We start from the raw sequence: 7,731 nt of genomic DNA, 5'->3' as shown, positions 1-7,731 counted from the left end.
TCAGTGCCTTATGAGCAGGTTTTTTAAATAGTGCTTCAATTCCTGCCACCTTCCCTGTATGGAGCAATACTGAAACCTCCTCAGATTGCTTCTGCAAACAAGAGCTGTGTGTCACATACTGCCTGCTGTGCTCTAAGGGCAGTGTCTCTAGCAAGATAAAGGATACACATCAATCACCTAAACTCATCCAAGTAGGAATCAGATAATCATTCTCTTTAGAAACTGAAGGGTCCCATTTAACTCAGACCTTCAGACCTAGTCTTCAGAAATACTTACAATCCCAACTACTAGTGACATTGCAATGCCACAAATGCAAAATATTTGACTTATTGAAATTCTAAGACTGGAGCCCTCTTTGCAGTTTCCTAGAGAGTGCAAAAAGAAGAGGTGACAAAACAAGCAGCCATGAAACAGCAGAAGTCTCTGTCCCACCACAGTCGTAAAGGTAGACTTTAGTCCATACTGTTCATTGGATGAACCTCTTTGTGCTTGGCAGGAGTACACAGAACATGAAATATTTGCCAAGGGTGAAATTCACCCCTGTTTAAAGGGTGTTTAAAGGGTGCTTAGTTGGATTATTATTAACTTTTTTGCTCACATGGAAAATGAGTGCCATAGGCAGCCTCTTGTGACTTTTTAAAATCAAAATTCTGCTGACATAGGACAAGTTGCACCTTAGTTGTGGTGTAATCCTGAGGAATGGGAAGCTGAATCAAATGCCTCCCCATTCTCAGGTCTCTGCTTTGCACTGCTCTCATCTGTCAGTTTGTGTTTTAACTCCTGTTTGTTTACTGAGCTCTGTCATTTTTTTTAACATGTTGAAGAGCAAGGGGACATTTGAAGGGAGATTTTATTAAATGGTTTATTTTTTTGCATTAGATACATATTTAGGCATATTTTTGCATTATTGTACATACATTAAAAATACTTGGTTTTTTTAAAGTGTTTTGTGATGTAGGTATGTATTTTAATGGACAATTATGAAATATACTTGATAAAAAGCCACAATTGCTCTTCTTTTTTTTTTTTTTTCTGTTCTCTTTCTCTGTTCTTCCTCTAACAGTAAAAATGGTCTGTCTTAGAAGCTTGTACCAATTCAGGATTTCTCACTTTGGTGCCCGAGATCTGCATAGTATGGTTTGCAGTCTAATAAATGTTAATGCTGCTCCTGACTCTCCCCCAGCTCAAGATCTGAATGAGCAGGGAGACATTTTTCTGATGCCATTTCCCCATTACTGGAGTGAATGCCTGAGTTCTGTTGATATTATTTGCACTCAAATGGAAAAGCAGCAGAGTGCAGCATTTTCATTCCTTACCATCCACTACCTTCTCGTGTACTCTAAAATCCAGGACATGTCATAGCAAGTTTATTAATTATGTGTAAATAAAAGATATGAAACTTTAAAGGGTAAGATAACACCAGGCTACATTGATTTGAATCGCTGCTTTAATTGCTGATTAGATCAGCAGTTGGGAAAGCTTCATTAAGATAATCAATTTCTGCCTTGTTTTTGTACTTTAGGCCATGTTTTCCTGCTCACCCCTCCCTGACAGATTTTTTTTTCCCTTTCTCTGTTTGTTGGTAACCAGATTAAGATATTTTTACACAACTGCACCACTTTTAAACTCAGTTTGGCCATGCTTTGCAGTTTGGCCCCCTCAGATGCAGCATATCAAGGGTGGCCTGTTGTTCATGAGCTGTTCATGTGCCCTTTTCCACAGGGAGGTGAGTGACCACAGCCTGCAGGAGGGTGTGAGCCAGCCAGTCCTATGAGTGTGTGAGCAGCCCCTCCCTCCCTGCCATTGTCCCAAGCTGCTCCTGGCATCTCCTGCCTGAGGAGCTCTCTGGCATCTCCACCCTTCCCACAGTTCTCAGGTACTTGGAATGTATTTTGTGGAGGTGAACCATGCACAGGCAACTTCTAAGATCAGAAAAGGTGGCTGCCACCACCAGCAGCAATATGTTGACTTTTTTCTGAATACACCTGTGTGTTTTAAAGCCATTGCCAGCCTGGCATTTTGATTGAGGCCCTTGAAATTTTATGGGTTTTTTATGTATTAAGAGACACTAACTGTTGTCTGTCTGTTCCTATTGGATGCCTGCTCATTGGTTCATAACTTGCAGTAAGCTTCATTTGGATGGAAAAATTGAATCCAAGCAATTATTTTGAATTTTCTTAATTAGTTAGCAATATATTTAACATGCTGGAAAAATTGTTGACTAACATGTTTTGATTAGGCTTGTTAATGAAATAAAGTATTCCTGATTATTTGTGGTAGGTTCTAATCCTGCAGGATTTTAGCACTAGCACATCTTATCACCACACAGTAATTCTTCCACATAAAGCAGGAATTTCTTTTATATGCCAGTTAGTTAAAATGTGGATTAGCAGTGTATGTGGAGTACAATTATGAGAAAGAATTGAAACTGAGGATTTCTTTGCATTCACGGAGAGCTGCCTGCTAGCCACGGCAGGGTGAGCAGTTCAAGGCAGCTTTGGTTTCTGATGGTTTCTGCTGTTCAAGGACTTCATCCATTTCAGTGGTTTGGCTTTCCTTAAACTTCACAATTTCAAAAATTGTTACAATTTTTTATTTTTTTTTCATAAAAACGCTCGGTTTCCAAAGGGACAAATTCAGTCATCTGCTTGTCCGGGTGAGATGTCTTAAAATATAATTGCAGCAATGCCTAAGCTTGTGTCCCAGATTTTAGTCATGTGCAGAAAAACATCCACCCATCTCTGCCCTTGTTCCAGCCCCAAGGGCTGAGCAGCCCTGCCAGCAGGCACAGTTTGAATCATTCCAGCCAAACCAGAGGAACAGCCACCTCCGGGAAAAAGGTGTCCCAGGCCCCTGATGAGAGTCACATGTGGAACAGTGGGTGGCACTGCCCTTTCTTGTTCCCCCAAAGCATCCCCTCCTCTCACAAGTCCTGGCTGAACTGATTTTGTGGGGAAGACAGCCTGATGGAGAAAGGTTTTTCTTCAGCATGTCTGGGAATAGCTCTGCGTTTGACTGTGGGTAGTGCATCTATTTTGAAGATGCTCTGCCTTAGTTGATGTGCAGTTTCCTGTATTATAGACTGGATATAGGCCTGTTTATGTATAGAAAGAGTTTGATGTGCCAAGCTTTACAGTCTTTTTTTCTCCTTCAAAGTCCATTTACTTGAGTTGTCAAAAAACCCTAAAAAGTTCAACAATCCATGCACGTCTACTTTTTTTTTTTTTTTCATTTGAAAACTGAGAGAAACATAGCCTGGAAATGCATGTGTTGGAGAACACTTATTTTCAGTAATTGTCTATGCTTCATTATTCAGTGTGCTAGCTGCTGAGTCAGAGAGATCCTGTGGAAAACACAGCTGCCCAGGAATGGGCATCTTGATGGGATGAAAGCTTCTGATGTTAACTGTGGATTCAGCTGCTGATGCTGAATGACGACATCTTGGGTCTGTCTGGTTATTTACAGTTTGTTATACTCACACAAATATGAGTGCCATCAAAAGGAAAAGAGTATTTCTGATGCTTGCCTCACAAACAGAAGCTGCCATGTGGAGGACAGACGTGGACTAAAAGCTGTTGATTCTACACCCAAACCCTGTTCTCAGAAGATAAATGATCAACAGAACTAACAGTCAGTTAGGCAATAGCTGCCTCTGGTTTATGTGAGAAGGGCGTGTATATAAAATGGGAAAGTCTCTGTTTAGCTATTGCTTCCTATTCCCACTGCTTACCCTCCCTTCCTTTCTTTCTTTTGTAATTCCATTACTTCTAGCATAGTTATGCTTTCTGCTGCCAAAAAGTCCTGCAGGAATTTACAGGAAAGGGGGTAGGTGTTGAAACATTACAAATGCACTGGCTGTATTTATCCTTGCTCTAAACTTACTGTAAATACTGTAAATGACAGAGACTTTGTGAATGGACCCATCTTCCTCCCCTTCCTTGTCTTTGCTTTTTAGGACTAAGCATTATTCCTTTGGACAAGAGGAAGAAAGTGCAAGATGACAGAGGGTGAAAGACCTCAAGCTGATGCTGCATATGTTGAGGATGCTGTCATGGAGCCATGGCCTGAGCTAGCCTGACTTGATCTCACAGCATTGTTGTAAATTGGACACAAAATTCACATTGCCCTGTGGCTGGGAGGAGTGGAGGTTGGAGAAAAATTAGGTTGAAAATACCTTGCTAAAGGAATTTGTGCAAGAGTTTTGAGGGAATGATTTGCCTTGCTAAGTTTTGTTTAGCTCTGTCAGTGAGTTTTTGTGTGTCCTGTGTATTGGAGTTACCCCCACTTCCCTAACTTTTTAGGCAGATGCTCGTGGAAGTGGGGACTGGAGTGAAGCTGACATGTTTTGTTCTTCTGTGTGCTGTTGGATTTAGTTCAACTGCATGTTTTTTAAATGGCACTGACAACTAAATGAGACAACTGATGGGATATCTCAGAAGGAATTATATGAATCTGACTTGAAATCCCACAGAACCTGTAGGTTCTGGTACCCCTGACTGCAATTTTCATTCTCATAAGCTTTTGTAAAAATAGGGCTTTGTGAAGGGTAGAGTGTAAAAATGCACTAAATACCATGTTGAAGGTTTTACATGAAAATTTTGACCTGTGTTTCTTCCCAGACCAGCTAGCTTTGTTGTAGGATATGTGTGAAAATCTTTGATGCACACTTGTACAGGGTCAGCTCTGAAGGAAAGTATGCCCTGTGTGCTCACAGTAAGATATAATTGTCTGCTCCTTTGCCACCCCAGTCAGCCCATAAATTCTGCCATCACCCCTCCATAACTTGGGAATTGGCTTTTCCCTCCACAGCTCTGACACCTCCTTAACATTTTCTTACTGCCAGACTAACAACGCTATCAAAACTGAACAAGCACCTGCTCAGGAAAACAGCTACCAAATACTTCAGTGAGCATCATGGATTTTGCTCCAGTGCTTCAAATAAGTATAAAGATTATGACAGTCTGCAAGGAACACAGAGGCTGTGCTATGAGCCCTGCATGCTCATCACACATAACAAAGATGACAAAAAATTGTGTGAGTGTATGGGACATGTACCAAAATGGTCAATTACACCGGAGCCACAGGCTGTGCCACGTGTGCATTGGGAAGCTGAGTGGGAGGAGATGTTTGGGAGTGGTCTGCACAGAGGAGGTGACAGCAGGGCCATTGATGGGACTGAAGTGGAGAGGACACAAAGGTGAGAGACCACCCAGTGATGGCAGTGTTCTGTCAGCCATCTTTATGGTGGAGAAGTTTTGAATGTCCTGAGAGTTACTGGTAGCTGTCACCCTCTCCTTCACAATGTAAGAAGTGTTTAGCTATGCAGTGTTGTATATTTAGGTATGCAGTTATTGTGTAATTAGGGAAGAGAGAGGGTTATTTGGGTCTGGGTTCTGGAGAGCGATGGCAGAAGGGAAGGGTAGGGATGGGGATCACTCAGCAGCTGCAGGCTGTGGTGGTTTCCTGCTCTTTTCCAAGAGGAGCTAGTGAATCTAAAGACAAGGGATATCACAAGTTCCTACTGGGAGTAAAGATCCTGATTGAGCTAGACTCCAAGAAGTGACTTCCAAAGCCAGCTCTGTTCTAACCCTATCTTACTCCAAATTAATTTTTCAGGTTTATGCAAGACACTAAGATGTCTTACCTCAGAAACAGAGCCAGACTCTTCTTCCATACTGCTGAGGCTGGACTCAACATCATAAACAAGATGGTGTAAACTAGAAAATAAAGCCCCTGATTAACCATTAGCCAGTAAAAATACCAAGCTTGGTGGTTAATTAATCCAGCCAGTGAACTCACCTCCCAAATGCCATGAAGAGATTTTAAGGTGCAATAAATATATTGCAGCTGTGTCTGTGCTAGCAAGGAGTACAGCCCGGGAGCAGATCCATAATGCAGGAGAGTGCTGAGATTGCAATGTGCACGCTGTCCGCCTTTCATCTGAGAGGAAAGCACCTCTTGTGCCCTCTTCATGATGCAAACCACAGCAGGGTAAGTAGGGATGATTGGGGCATTCACTTTGTAAGTGCTCTCCTGACCTGGGCTAACTATTAATGTGTAGGCACATTGCATGAACTGGCCCCATTCCAGCTTCTCTGCAAAAATACTGGGATAAGAAACACATTAAGAAATGCTGCTTAATCCCAGAAGCATATTAGGCCTTATGGAGACATTCTTGGTATTGCATTAATATATGAATCATACTGAATAATAATAACAGAGGATCAAATACCTAAGACAACCAATTTTTTTTAAAAAATCTTTTTCTACATGAGAAACTCATATTTTCACAAGCTCTAAGGCATGAACAGTATTCCTAATTAATACACACAAATCTCCATCTTATAAGGTGCTAAGTGACTATGCCAAATCAAAGGGAAGGCTGTCAGAGCACAGCTAGGACCAGGCTCGACTTTCCCATCTAATCCTATCAGCAGCCTCATGCCCATGACATCAGCACAGGGCTTGCCCTTGCAGGAAGGCATCCCAAGAGACTGAGGCTGTTTGCTTTTAGGAGCTTAGGCTGACCTTGGAAAGGAGGGCAGCTTTCTTTTCCACGGGGTGTTGGCCCAGCCAATGTCATTGCTGTCACTGCCTGTGCTCGGCTTTTCACTACTCTTCCCCTAAAGCAAGTGGCTGTGTCAGAAATAAGGGATGCTTCCAACATCAGTGTGGCCTTACAGAGCAATTGCAGCAGAAGTTAGGGCAAGGTCTGGGCCAGTGCTGTGCTTGGGAAAAGACCCTCAGGGTATGATGTGCCAGATACTGTGCTATCTGTGTCAGTTCACACCAGTGCTTGTACCAGTATCCTTTTTTTCCCCCGTACACAATACAGTCAATTTTCCTCTGCTTCTCCCCTCCTTTAGAAGGAAAGTAAATTGCTGCAGTTAAAATTGTGAGTCCTCTTAAAAACCTGCTTGTGCCCAGAAAGCTAAGTATCAGAGCTTGCCTAAAGCTTAAGAAGTGGCATCTTTTTCAATAAATTTACATCTCTAAATAGATGGTAAGTGTTGAATCAATTTCCATATGTTAAAATAGCAGAGCATTAAGGATTCTGGCACTTCAAGCAATCAACTAATTTGCGACTATTATGAGAATATCTTTTATATTAGTGGAGCAATTCATTTGGAAATCAGGGACAGTCTGCAGCTCTGTGCCCTCTCAATATCATAAAGGATCACAATTTGACAAAAAAAATCCTGTTTGTTTGCCTGAAGAGATTATGGTGCATTATGACATTCAAGTCTTTGCAAAGTCACCTTTCAGCTCTTAATAAGCCAATTCATAATGTCTCCCCCACCTGGCTTTCCTGGCTACATGGTCTGCTCATGGATACACAGATCTAGCAATAAACAAGAGTGTTGACAGATATTTCCGGGTGAAAAAGGCAGGAACTGTGATGTACCAACTTCTGTGTCCAAAAAAGGTGCAGAAGGTATCCAGTGCTCTGCCCCCAGTTTCTCCCACCCCTGTATCCAGTCTGGGCTCACTAAGCCTCGTGTCTGGCCATGTTGGCTGGCTGCTTGCTGAGCCTCAGCTGACCCTAAACAAAGTTCACAACTCCTCATTCCTACCTCATTCATACAGTTTCCAAAAGGACACAGAATGTGAAACGTGTAAGCAGCCTGAGCTTCAGAAAACTTCAAGGAAAACCAACTTCTTTCAACATCAGCTGGTGCTGGTTTTACCAGCATGTGGCAGGATGAGGGCTTTGTACCAGGCTTGGAGGGT

This window comes from Zonotrichia leucophrys, chromosome 2, assembly GCF_028769735.1.
Source record: "Zonotrichia leucophrys gambelii isolate GWCS_2022_RI chromosome 2, RI_Zleu_2.0, whole genome shotgun sequence".
In the NCBI taxonomy this organism is placed as follows: Eukaryota; Metazoa; Chordata; class Aves; order Passeriformes; family Passerellidae; genus Zonotrichia; species Zonotrichia leucophrys.
This window is presented reverse-complemented; position numbering follows the sequence as displayed.